A 13883-nucleotide genomic window follows, 5' to 3' on the forward strand; every position below is an offset into this window, starting at 1 on the left:
AAAATTGACTGTAAATGTCGAAAAACGATGTGTATAACTTAAGCGCAGCAAATGGTACTACGAGATGTGTTGAGAACATGTCGTCATCGATATGCACATGTATTCGGCTTTTTACCACTTTCCTTACATGGCGTCATACATTTCACGGTTGAGTAGTTCTGAACATTGATTTTAATGCACAGTAACCAAGATATCGCTCTGAACAATTTTCATAATTTTCGGTAATACAGTCAAAACATTTTCGCATATTATGTTACCCTGCGTTTCTTTTTCCTTTCAGTATAGTTATATTCCTCCATGGCTCGTGATCCCACCTCCAATGCTTTTTGTGTGCTTTACTGACTATAGATGATAAGAGCCAACTTACAACTTAATTGTTTAACAAACGAGATGACCTCAGCTTTTCTGAAAGTTCCTATCTCTTTTCCTTATTTATTTATAATATCCCGCTATCACCTGAACATGGTGTTTACGTCTCCCAACTTATTTGATACTCAAGAGCATGCTCTGATTACAATCAGTTTTTAATCCTATAAGCAGGCTAATGACAGATAAGTTGATGTTACAGAAATTTCAACAACCTCTTTTAAAGTCAGCATTTCGTAAATTCTATGGTCTTTATAATGACCTTGTTAACAAATATAAACTATCACTGGGTCGTATTTTGGCTGACGTGTTTTATACTAATTGTTCAGATTTTGTTTTTATATATTGTACTAAATCTGTCTATGGAATATTCCGTCTACCTGATCAATACATATAGGGCTCACGGCGGGTGCGACAGGTCAACAGGGGATGCTTACTCCTCCTGATCCCACCTCTGGAATTTCCGGAGTTCCCTGTTTTATGTCCTGTTCAAAAATTCGCATTGTTTGTAGATTGTAATTTTTGTTGTTGTTCATTGTTCACTGTTCCGTTATCTTAAACTTTTTTTCATTTTAGAGAAATATGTTTGGTGTGCTCCCAGTTCGTATATCGTTGAGGAAAATAGCAAGATCCCAGTTACCCAAGCCCAGAAGTATGTCCCGCAGCAAAGCTCCCTCAATGACCTTCTTTTAAAAAGAATTATTTTATTCTAACGATGCAAATTTAGAAGCAGAGATTAGCTCACTTGTCTAAAAAAAAAATCAGTAGAGTTATAATTTTAAAAAGTTATATCTTTGACCTATGAAGTAAAGATGGTACTTTGCATTGGTTCTTTGTGTACGTTTTCTAACTGTTCATTTCCTAAAAGATTAAACTAAAACATGAGGTAATGGATATTAACTTCAGGAATTAGCAATCATAAGTGACAGTAATACCCACAGTCAAGTGTTAGACTTGAGGGTTTTGTCCATTAAAAGTATTCTGATTTATATCCATTGTCCAATGAAAGTTAATTTCTGTATGCAATACAATTTCGTAACTGAATAATGTAAGACTTGCTCGGCTTAAAGACGCATTTAAATAAAGCCCTATTAAAATTGTTAACCTGATTTTTCATGTGTTAAATGTTGTACGCATTCAGCATCAGAAATAAGAATACTAATATGCGTCCCTATATTCATCACTTTTTAATGCTACACTAGGTTCATGTGACTTTAACTTAGTTGCAACATATCTATAAAGGTTCATGTGATGTTTCCTTAGTTGCAACATACTAATAAATGTTCATCTGATTTTAGTTGCAACCTATCTGAAAAGGCTTGTCTGATGTTAGCAGAGTAGCAACATATCTATAAAGGTTCATCTGATGTTAGCTTAGTTGCAAGATACCTATAACGGTTTTTTCGAGGTTGCCACAAGAGAATAAAAAAAAACTTCCAAACTCTCTCCCCTATTCATTAACGAGTTGATATAACGAATACTTCGAAACTTCACTATTTATTTAGACTTTTGGGGACCATTCGGACACGTATAGAACTTAAAATCGTATAGGAACTTAAAATCTTATTATTTATTGAACTTGAATACTGTTCGTTATCTCCATACATTTCATTCCACACCTACATCATATAACCAGATTTTGGCGACACCTTAAAATGTACAGGAATGATGCTTATAAGAAATTGAGAGAGACGAAACAATTGGTTGTGATGTGTAGAGCAATATGAGCATATGGTACATATACATTACACTGGATGAAACTATGTCATTAAGTTAACTTAAAGGTGACTAAAAGCTTACTGAAAGGTGACCAAGTTGCAGAGCTCTGTCATTAAGCCACCTCCTCAGATATTTCAGTGAACATTCAGTTGAATGCCCCATTTGCATCCTGTGGTAGGTTATGACATGTACAATAGGTTATAATATATTCAGTATGTTATAATTGATTGATTGTAAGTTGTTTAACGTCCTATTCGATAATCATTTCATTCATATAGAGACGTCACCAAATACCAGTGAAGGGCTTCAAATTTAGACCTATACTCGACACTCAGGGTCATTTGACCAGTGAGAGTTTTTTATCGTGCCAACGGCTACCGTGACACGGGACTTCGGTTTTTAAGGTCTCATCCGAAAGATCTCTGACTCTCACTTCTAATGACGGGCGCTTGGATAAGGAAGAGTCACTACCTATGTTTACGTCTTAGGTTTGACGCGGTGCGATGAACAAGGATCGAACCCAGGCCTTCCGATAACGCCCTACCACTAGGCCACCATGACCGGCTGTGATATATGTACAGTGGTTTATAGTAAACAAAATGAACAGTTGATCGCGATATCTGTACAATTGGTTATGAAACGTTTTTGGTGAACATATTTTACCTTTTCCCAGTACATAGGTATTTGTGACTGAGTGATTTTTCATCTCCTTATATGTCAATGACACTATAAAAATGCTAATTAATTGTTTGCTTGTGACTTTTGTTACCTGTGATTATCAACATTGTTAGAGAAGATTAATGAGGCGTTTAAGATTTCCAGTCATGAAAATAAAAATATTTCATATTTTCTTATTTAGTTCGTATGATAGTTTTTCTTATTTTTTTCATTTACATCATTGATATATAATATTTATGTCAATCTTGATGGAATTCCATATTTTTGAATAGTATTTATCTCAAAAACATTAATTAGTACCTGAAAGAAATGAAAGACTTATGAACAATTATGCTTTACGAGAAAAATAGGAGCCTTTACCTGATTTATTATGGATATTTACAATGCCTCATTATGTCTGTCATTTCATGCATCTAATATTTGTATCTTACAATTTATAGTTATACACAGAATTATAATTAATTTTCATTTAAATTTACAAGTAAATTTACTCTTAACTTACACTTAAATAGGCAGAATCTACTGTACTGTCTCTAATTCTTCTCACATTAATTGGTTATGAAAATGTATAAAATTGACCAAATAATTAATAACAAGTTCACTTAAAAAGTTCTTTCCTTTAAAAGTAGTATATTTAGTCTTTAAGTCGTTTTAAAGTGACTAGACTACTTCTACTTAGCTTTGTTTATCCGTCATTAGCTTACTAGAGATTTTAAGGTACATTTTATCTATTTGTATGTGCAGATTGAAAGAAACCGTCCTATAAATGCAAGTATTTTTTACCAAAGTCAAGTGATGTTCTGGGCCTCTTTTTTCTTATTTGCACCATGTGTTCTTTACTAGTAAACAGAAAAACCACACAAAAATAAGTTTGACATATTATGTCAATTTCCTTTCTTCAGAAAAGTTCATGCGTAAAATGTGAAAATAATCTTCATTATTGACAGCTAAACTACCGGTGTTTGTCAAACTCTTCAAAGACAATTAATTAAGATGTGTTTTGATTTCCAATTAACAGAAAAATATATATATAGTTATGTGTGTGTGTGTCTTTCAATGATAAGATTTTGATTTCAATATTCTATTGATGCAATAAAGCCTTAAACTATTTACAAAAGAATATATGTACATTTTTTCAGTATTCATAGATACAGTGTATACAGTTCGGTATAGTTTTTACGTAATATATTTGTTTGGTCTTCTCTTTACATTTTTATTTCGCGTTCTGTTCGATTCCTAATTCAATGGCAATTTATGACAGAGTACTTTACAACAAGGAAATTGATGTTCTTCAATTATTTGTCTGTAACTGACCTATTTCTTGTATTCAGGATGAAGTTAAAAACTTTTACTCATCAAAATTACCATATGCAAAATTGCATTGCAATTGAAAACAAATGTTAAATTAAAAGAAATCAATCCGCTGGAATGTTTATTCAAACTTGAAAATTATTCATAATTAAACAATCAAACAATCCTGGTGATTCTGATGAATTATCACATTGGCCCCTTATTACTAACATTAAGGTCATGGGAAGTATCGAATTATGTTGAAATTCATCTTATGACAAGCTTACCTCTTTCACTTTTAAGGAAATTTTCAAAGATATCGATTTGTAATTTAAATTTTGCTGGTCTCTCTTGTCCAATTTTTCTAGATATTATATACATCCTGAATATGTTAAGACAGTGTTAGTAGTATTTTAATAAAGTCCGTATTTTAATCATCATAGCATTAAAAATGACATCATTCCACTAAATTTGATAAAGTTTTACATAAATGAAGGAGTACTTTTCTTTAAAGCTAATATAGTGATCTTTTTTTATGATGTGTCACTCCAATTTATATCCTGTCCTGTTTACGTGTAATATTATAATGATTTTGACAAGTTAAATCAATTTCCTTCTCTAACTCCTGATAAATGTATATATACCAGCAAATAAGTAAAATATAAATGAAAAATCATTCGAGCGTTGTAGATGACGAAAGTTTTGTTCCAATAAATCACGTTATAAATAAATTCATAAGCTGCCTCCACCTTCTACATATGTTTGCAGAATTAGAGTTTTAACTGACGACTCTCTGACGGGAAGACAAATTATTGCAGTTCCCACTAGTTGTATCACAATTAGCTTGATGAGAACAACTAATTAGAATTTACAGATTATAAAAACACCGGCACTTGAACGTGATTGATAAAAACTAGTGAGACACTAACAGGATACTTCAATATATTTTTATCAGGAATTTTGATTACATCGGTCAGGGGGTGCCAGTTTTTATATAAATATATGGATTTCCACTTGGAATATTAAAAGTCACAGTTCCTTCTTTCTGGATTCCTCTGGTGAATTTTTGGCTGCATGAAACATATAGTGAAATGCTTAAAATCTGTTTAAGAAGAAAACATTGATGATTTTTTAAGCGTTATATTCATAATTGGTTTACCTTCCTTTAAGATAACATATCCCAATTTGAAATTCATCTTTCATAGCAACTTTAATTTGCCGAATAGAATAATATCCAAAGGATTGGAGTTGTGATATTTTCTCCCATTTCTTAATCCACAGAGTCAACGCATTTGATTTTATTCCGTCCAGTCTCATTTCAATCCAAGAAAGAAACGAGTCTCAAAAACACCCGACAATTCAATCTAAGAAAGACCTGAGTCTCTGATATATACTGTCATTGATATCAGAGTGTGACGATTAATTAGTCTCTGTAGTCAAAGGATTTCATAATTAAATTCAGGAACTAGACATCAGAAATATACCTACCATAACATCCCAATCCCAGGAAGCTTAAGATTTAGTGGTAAATTTTATTCGTGGTCGTCTGTGATGTTACTTCGTTTTTCTGTGAATGGAAATTAGGATTTTACACGAGTTTCGCCGACGCCCCTTTTCAGTCAGAGTTAGGAATCATTAGACAGACTTGATAAATCTGAACGTCAAAAACTAGACAGTAATCTGCTAAACAGAAACAGGCCTCTTATCGGGATGGATATCTGTAAAGTTTACATGTAGACTGGAGTGCTTCTTAATTATTCCACCTGTCTTGGAGTTAAGAGGTAATTTGTCCTTTTATTTTTTTTTCTTTGAAAATTTTGCAGAAACGGAAGTAAACATTTTTGTCGTTATGCCTTATAGTGCATACAGTCTAAATATTCTCCGATACATGCATCTGAATTTCCTGATATCTTGTGGCAAAAACATCGTAGTGATGCCCTCTGCACTAAAGTACCTGTACGGGTTTTTCATGTATGTTTTGTTTTTAATTCTTATATTAGTATAACTGTATGTTTTTAACCTGGTCATGTCCTGTGGTGTTTACTGTCTGCGTTTTGAAAATTCAGTGCATAATCAAAGGGAATCTGCCTTTTTGGCATGAAATAAGAAATGACCTTGACATCAGCAAACTCTTTTTTGTCACACTGATTGCAGAAGAGCACTTAATACTTAACCAAAAATGATAGTTAAAGATTATTTAGTTTAAGATGCATGTTAGAATATTTTATGGTAATCAAAACTGAATGCTTTAGTTGATATTGTATCATTATTCAGTATTGTATATCCTTCATTAATGATCGAAAATTTTATAATACAGAATCCCTACAATGATCCAAAATAAAAAGTTTCCATTCTTTTCAGATTAAATCAGAAGAAAGGAAACAAGATGGGGAGAATCGTTGCCACTGTAGCTTGCGTAATCTTCCAGGTAAATAACTACTCTAACATTAAAGATTAAAATTTTACGCAGTTGCAATTAGTTTTCAAAAAATTTTAAAAAATCATGCTCATTACCATAAATGTTTATTTGCTTAGGAGCATCCTTATATTACTTTTTTTTTGTTTGTTAAACTGTTTGAGTTGCCTCAATGGTCTTTGATAGTAGGTACTATATTTTTACTCGCAATCTTCAATTGTCGGCTGTTCATACAGTATCTGGTTGAATTCCTTAACAAAAGCTAGCTATTGCTCTTTGAGCAAGGCTTTCTATTCCTGTGTATGGTTAACCGAATCAATTCGTCATGCCAAATGATTTAGACCACAGCTTCTTGGTTATTTTTCATTAACTGCAAAATATGATGTTGGTTGGCTTGAAACTATTATAACTTATAACATAAAGTGAAATACAACGATAATGAACAGTAATCAAGCTCAAAAATCCATTGGAACAATACAAATCGGGAGCAGAGCAAGCATGGACCTCCAAAACCAACAGAGGTGGAATCAAGTGCCATGGAGGAGTAAGCATTCCCTGTCGACCGGTCACACCCGCCGTGTGATAAAGATAAATTTATTAAAGAAAATGCCATCACGGTTTGTTAAAGATCAAAGTATGGTTATCAAATAGTTATGTGGGAAACTTTCTGTAATATTTATCCTAAGCAATGAATTAATTTAAATTTTATTTGTTTTCACATCGCTAGAGAGCATAATTGCACGTGGGTAAATAATGTTTAATGTGACATAGAGATAAAAAGTCCAAAAAAATATTTATATTCTTAAATTCTTCAAAAGTTGTAAATACAACTTACACAATTCCTTTTGATAGTAGTTCTCTAACTTTTTTGTGGGACAAAAACCCATTGTGCACTTTTCATCCTCATCCGAGCAAATTCATTTGTCAAATTGTTTTATTCATTATAATTTGCATGTCCAATGTCCATTACATGCTGCAAAATTCCAATTAATGTGATTTATACAAACGTCATATACATAAGTCTTTTTATAAGCTTCATAAAGATTAATTCATGTATCTTTCTAATGTCTTTACCATGCCGTATAGAAGTTGTCAAAATTAAAAAGCAATAAAAAGTGTACTACTTCCATCTAGTATGTAAACAGAGACTAAGTAAAGAAGTGTTTTGCATGTACATATAGCACTATAGTTTAATTACACTGCAAACATTGAAGTAAAGCTGACAGGTAGAACGTGATGTTTAGAAGATGTTAATGTTGACAAAAATGTTATATTTAGATAAGTAAAATACTTTTCTCTTCTTCGTTTCTTTCATTTATTTGAGATTAATTTTAAGGTGCAAAAACTGCTTTTCCTCGACAGAAGGTGAAGTAAGAGGAAGGACATATATTACAAAACGCCATTAAATCCAGTACGATAGAACGTATTTAGCACCTTCTATTTGAAAGCTTGGTACTTTTCAAATAAGGTTAAACACCACTCATTTTATAGCAGAGGGATTTTTTTTTTTTTGCATATTTGCATGCGATCATTTAAGCATTTGAATCTCAAATACAAAGCACTATGACAATGTCAATTCCATTTGTAATCATATCATTGTCTTTTATAAATCTATATGTCAAAACAGATTCATTATATATGGCCCTAGATTACATTTCTCTCCAACATTAATACTTTGCTATTATATTGTTTTTGTTGATTTGTCTTTTGAACAACAAATTCACGTCATTGAAAAGTTAATTACGAGAAAGGTCCTTTCCTGATAATACTGATGATATTACTGGGGACAGTACTGATGATAAAACTGATGTTGGGATCAGTCTGGTTTAAGCTACAAAATCTTATTTTGACACATTAAATTGATACGTGATTTCTACTTTGTTGTTGCATAAATCCTTATAGGGCATTTTCAGAAGACTAGTTGGTAACTGTCAAGACTTCACTGATTTAACATTGGTTTGTGGGTGGTTAGTTTATCCTCTGTTTTAACCTATTGTGAAAGAGCATATTTAATTAAAACCTTTAAAATCATAATGAGACGAAGAGGTCTCCATTGATATGATAATGATATAATTAGTGTTGAAATAAGTGTTTTAGGTTATCTCCATTGATGTAATAATGATATAATTAATAAGGAAATAAGTGCTTTAGGTGGTCTTCGCCATCAAAATGAATTGTGTTCATGTCTGAATGAATATTACCTACTGTTTAACGTACTGATGCCATTTTCATAAGAGTTTACCAATAACTGGGAATCACACATACCTCCAATGTTTTCTTGTTAGGCTATTATTTATACACTGAACTGTCTACTGATTTTTCCGGTTTTGGGTTTTTTTCCGATCATGACAAGGAGCACACGGTGGGTGTGACCGGTCGGCAGGGGATGCTCATTTCTCCATGGCACCTGATTCCACCTCTAAATTTTGAGGTCCGTGTTTGCTCTGCTCCAAATTTGTATCGTTTCATTGGACTTTCGAGATTGAATACTGTTCTTTATCTTCAAATTTCATTCTTGTTTGTTGCAGCGGAAATTGAACCCGAGTCTTTATCTGAAAATTAAGACTGAAATTGACAACACGGTTTAGTAATCTTGTCTAAATGACTTTTTATATACCTTATGTTTTGATTTTGTTTTCTGCCAGAAAATAAAATGGAATTTATACTTCCCCACAACTACTTCTAACAAAATGTTCATTTTAATCCTGCTAATCCCTTTTCTTTTGTAGTAGATATGTATGATCTTTGAATTTGCCATTCAAACAGAAACATTTCTTCAAATGTGAAATAAAATATCATATCCATTTTCTTTATTCATTTCAGATAAGTTATGCAATTGGTAAGTACATGCAACGAAATAGCACTAAATCTATGTATCTAATATGATAAAATAATTTAATAAATACAATAGAATCTTTTAAAGAAACTAAAAACAGATGCACGTTGCAATTTTTTAAATATCTTTTACATTGAATACATATTTATTTTAGACAAACAAGCCTGACAATTCACAAATTATAATTGATCATATGTCAGTATATGTTCTGGCATCAAATAACACGGTTTATCGTGGTCTAACCATCTATCACGAATTTTCGCCCCTTTTCTTACATATATATAACTTATCAACGAACAAAATATTACATAGTGTAAATTTGCAGAGGTCAAAACAGGTTGAATATAATTAATTTAAATGTGGTTATCAATCAATTTTTATTAGATCACACACTTAATAAGCATAATCTATATTGATAAAACATAATAAATTCACCCCAATGACGTCTTTATCAAATAATCTTTCAAAGTTGTGATTAAAATGATAGAATATTTCTTTTTCATCCTACATTAGCGAAAACTCTCTCTCTCTCTCTCTCTCTCTCTCTCTCTCTCTCAAGAAGCACCATTTAATAACTACTCTCATTTGCTAATATTGCTTAAGATGATAAATCCTATCATAATGCTTTAATCTAAGACCAAACAATTAATTAAGTAAAACATTTAAGTTACAGGTAACACAACATATATTAGGAATACATATGAATCCGGAAATTCAAAGTAAAAAAAAATGAATGACATGTTATCTTTGTCCTTAAAATGTTTCACTTCTCAAAGCGTCACACTCTGAATTGAAATAATTTAATAAATTAATTGTCTACATCTGAAGACCTACTTTAAATTTTTGTAGGTTAAATTAAATACCAGATTTTAGTATAAGTAATGGAAAAATTCAAATGTATGATTGAAAGCATCGAAAATTCACGTGAAAATGATCGATATTTTCTAGGATTTCCATTTATTATTAATCAGAATTAATGAATAAGTCTTTGAACCATATACTGATTATCTTTAGATTCTCGAGTTCAATATACGTTTGATGCAATATCTTTATTCAAATTCAATTTTAATAAAGAATACATTAATTTTCCAAAAGGGCGTGAAACTTATCAGAATGGCATTCTATTTGACATTAAAATTAACGGCAAAGACAATATTTATCTTAATAAAATACACCAAAAAAAATTCAGTAATGTTGATCCCTATCTTAATGCCATATTACAAGTAATAGTGAAGCCAATTCCTATCTTAATACCATACCAAAACTAATATTGAAGCCAAAGACTATTTGAGTAAAACTTACAGTGATGACAATCACTATTTTTATACCATACCAAAACTAATACTGAAGCCAAATCCGTATCTTAATACCATACCAAAACTAATATTGAAGCAATGCGTAACTTAATACCATACCAAATCTAATATTGAAGCCAAACCCTATCTTAGTCACTTACCAAAACTAATATTGAAGCCAAAGCCTATTTGAGTAAGGTACCAAAACTTAAAGTAATGACAATCCCTATTATTTTACCATACTTAAACTAATACTGAAGCCAATCCGTATCTTAATACCATACCCAAACTAATAATGAAGCAATCCGTATTTTGATACCATACCAAAACTAATATTGAAACCAGGCCCTATCTTAGTAACGTACCATAGCTAATAGTGAAGCCAATTTCTATACTAATACCATACCAAAACTAATAGTGAAGCCAATCTGTATCTTAGTAACGTACCAAAACTTATAGTGATGACAGTCTCTATCTGAAAACCGTTCCACAACTAATAGTGAAGTCAATCCATATCTAAATACCGCACCACAACTAATAGTGAAGTAAATTCCTTTCTTAATACCTGACCAAAACTTGAGTAATAGAGGGTTTTCCATCTGTAACCAACATTTTCTCGCTCCATTTCTTGATAGTATCATATAATGCGTATCATTATTTTTTTTTTAATCAGATGTAAAATTAAAAAATAACAATGAGTTTATAGTGTTCTATTAATCTTGGTAGATATGACTTTTTCAACCAGTACATTTTCATATCAAAGAACGTTGAATTTTGTTAAGAAGTTCCAATCTAATTATGTGATAAAATATATCAGTTAATTCCTTGCACTTCCTTTAGAAAAAAGCTTCTGTTTAATTTTCCTGATCAACCAATACAGATGCATATCTTGACTTGATAAGATTAACTTTGCTTAAAAATTAATAAACGACATCTCTGACAAGCAAATAAATTTCCTCTTAGATTTCCGTGTCGTAAAAACTTTAATTCAGAAAAGTGATTAATTACTATATGTTAAAAGGCATGTATTCAATAAGAAGACATGGACGATTTACACAAAAGATGCACTTGTTTAATTTACATCGTTTTAACATGAGACTGTCACCGAGCTAAGATACTGAGGAAGTTTGAAGCAGTGATAGCCAGAGATGATCCGACTTTAAATTGCAAAGACAGTTTTTATGAGTATTTAAATTCATTTATGCGTTTCCTGAAGATATTACATTTCAATAGAAGTTATAAAAATGAGAAAATTATTGTTGTTAGGTGTTCGTCTGCTGCAATAAACATAATATATTTGAAAATAAATTTCAATTCATTTTATATGACCTCTACAGAGTGTATATATCAACTCAAGTTCTCTGTTACTCTGTTATCAAACTAAGTAGTGTCATTGCAAATTTGATATTAAACGGGATCTAGCAAATTCTCAAAATTACAGATACATGTAGTTGCATATTATAAAATTTGTATCCATTCAAAATTTACAACAACGGTGATAAGGCAATGGCTTTAATTCTGAACACTGTTTTCCTTGTATACACTTTGTATGCACCGTGTCATTGGTAAGAAATAAAAAAATTGATTTGAAAATCAAGACTGACTTGTGAGTAAATTAAGTGTAAACAGACTTGCATTTTATATAATGTGTCATATTATTTAGGCTACAAAATTTTGGAAAAAAAAACGTAAAGGTGAATCTTATGCTTTCTTTGTTTTTGATTTTTTTAAGAATGTGGGGTATTTTTTCCTTAACATTTCAACCAAATAACTTTAATGTGCACAAAACACAGAAAATTTCTGGTGACAAATTGACTTTTTATGCATTGCATTCCTTCAAAAACCACGAAATCGTGCTCAGCATTATATATTGATATAAAATTAAACATGTTAGATAATTTCAGAAGGAAAAGATATTTTTAGTCATTCAACATTGATAAGCTTTTATCAGAGAATGCATCTTTCATGTTGCATTTAAATACTTATAACCTTCTTCATTGTTTGAAACGAAACAATGCACAATGTATCCCTTCATTCCTATACATATCTAACACTAATTAATGCAAGAACAAATGTGATATTGCTAAAACAAGGATATAATACGATAACAAAGAGGTCCTACTCGATATTTGGGATTTAATTTGTAAATTCATAATTTTTGAATTTCTAGATTCGAATCTTGCATTTCAAACTTCAAAGCTCGAGTGTCTAATGAGTCTTCTGAGCTTTCGTAGATAAATGGTGACAATAGATAAAATGGATTTCTGTAATCATCGAAAATATAACAGCTGTACGTAATTAAATTTTTGTAAAGGAAAAAAAGAACTCACTTCCTTGGGTGTTCTCAAAAAGTTAATACTGCAGATAAATCCATCATCTTTATTAAACACAGCAGAACTATTAAAAATAAGTAAACTAGATTCTGCAAATAAACCAACTTAAGTTCTTTTTTTGACATATCTACTTAGTATTTTTAGCAACGCAGAATGTAATACTTAAACAGGCAAAACATCGGAGAAAAGATTAAACAATCTGCTTCTTCAAAATAAAGTTTGGATGACAAAAACATACATGTTGTATGCTGTGAATTTATATTTAGTGTGCTATTGTCCATTGAGAACACAAGCCTTTTCTTCTTTTTGTGTTTCTATCCTTAAGAACATCATTTGGACTAAATGATAGCTGATACGTGACGAGACTAACAAATTAAGTTTCTGTCTGTTAATGAGTAAATGTTATGTGAAATACAGACACCTCGCATAATGTCATTAACTTAAATTGTGCAGTTATGCTTTTTTTGTTAGCTACGTCAAAATAACTCGTTCTTGTATTTGAAAGATGAAATATTCGTGTGCTTTCCAAGTGGAATGATTTTGTTGTTAATATTAAACGGTGTGGTGAAATAATTTGACATTTGTTTAAAAAATTCATTTTCAAAGGTGAATGTCTTTCGCTTTAAAGTTTTGCTCAATTAAACATTTGAAAATATAAATCTTCCTTCTATTAAATTTTAAAGTAAATTAGTTAAATTAATGTCTTTTTAAAGAGTCATCAGATGGAGAATTGTGTATTTTGAATTATGCATTACTCAGTTAATCAGTTTACATATGGCATGTTCTCTTACATTAACCACCCGTGGTGAAGGATATTAAACTGTTCTGTTAACCACCCTTGTACATTTGTAGGACAGTTGCAGCCATTTTGTGAGGATCCAGCAGACCGAGGGCCGTGTAACAAGCTAGAACTGCGCTACCGCTTTAACGAGGACAGCGAATACTGCGAG

At 31.3% G+C, this 13883-nt stretch overlaps 1 long non-coding RNA gene across 1 annotated transcript; it reads left to right on the top strand.

Moving 5' to 3' along the window:
• Positions 1 to 6437: 6437 nt before the first annotated feature.
• LOC133180084 (uncharacterized) lies at positions 6438 to 13849 on the top strand. Its single transcript, XR_009720272.1, has 3 exons — positions 6438 to 6481; positions 9293 to 9308; positions 13786 to 13849. It is a non-coding gene; the product is annotated as an uncharacterized LOC133180084 (long non-coding RNA).
• The last annotated feature ends 34 nt before the right edge of the window (positions 13850 to 13883 follow it).

Source organism: Saccostrea echinata, unplaced genomic scaffold (genome assembly GCF_033153115.1).
Source record: "Saccostrea echinata isolate AGI-Se365-2 ecotype Australia unplaced genomic scaffold, CSIRO_AGI_Sech_v1 ptg000005l, whole genome shotgun sequence".
Lineage (NCBI taxonomy): Eukaryota > Metazoa > Mollusca > Bivalvia > Ostreida > Ostreidae > Saccostrea > Saccostrea echinata.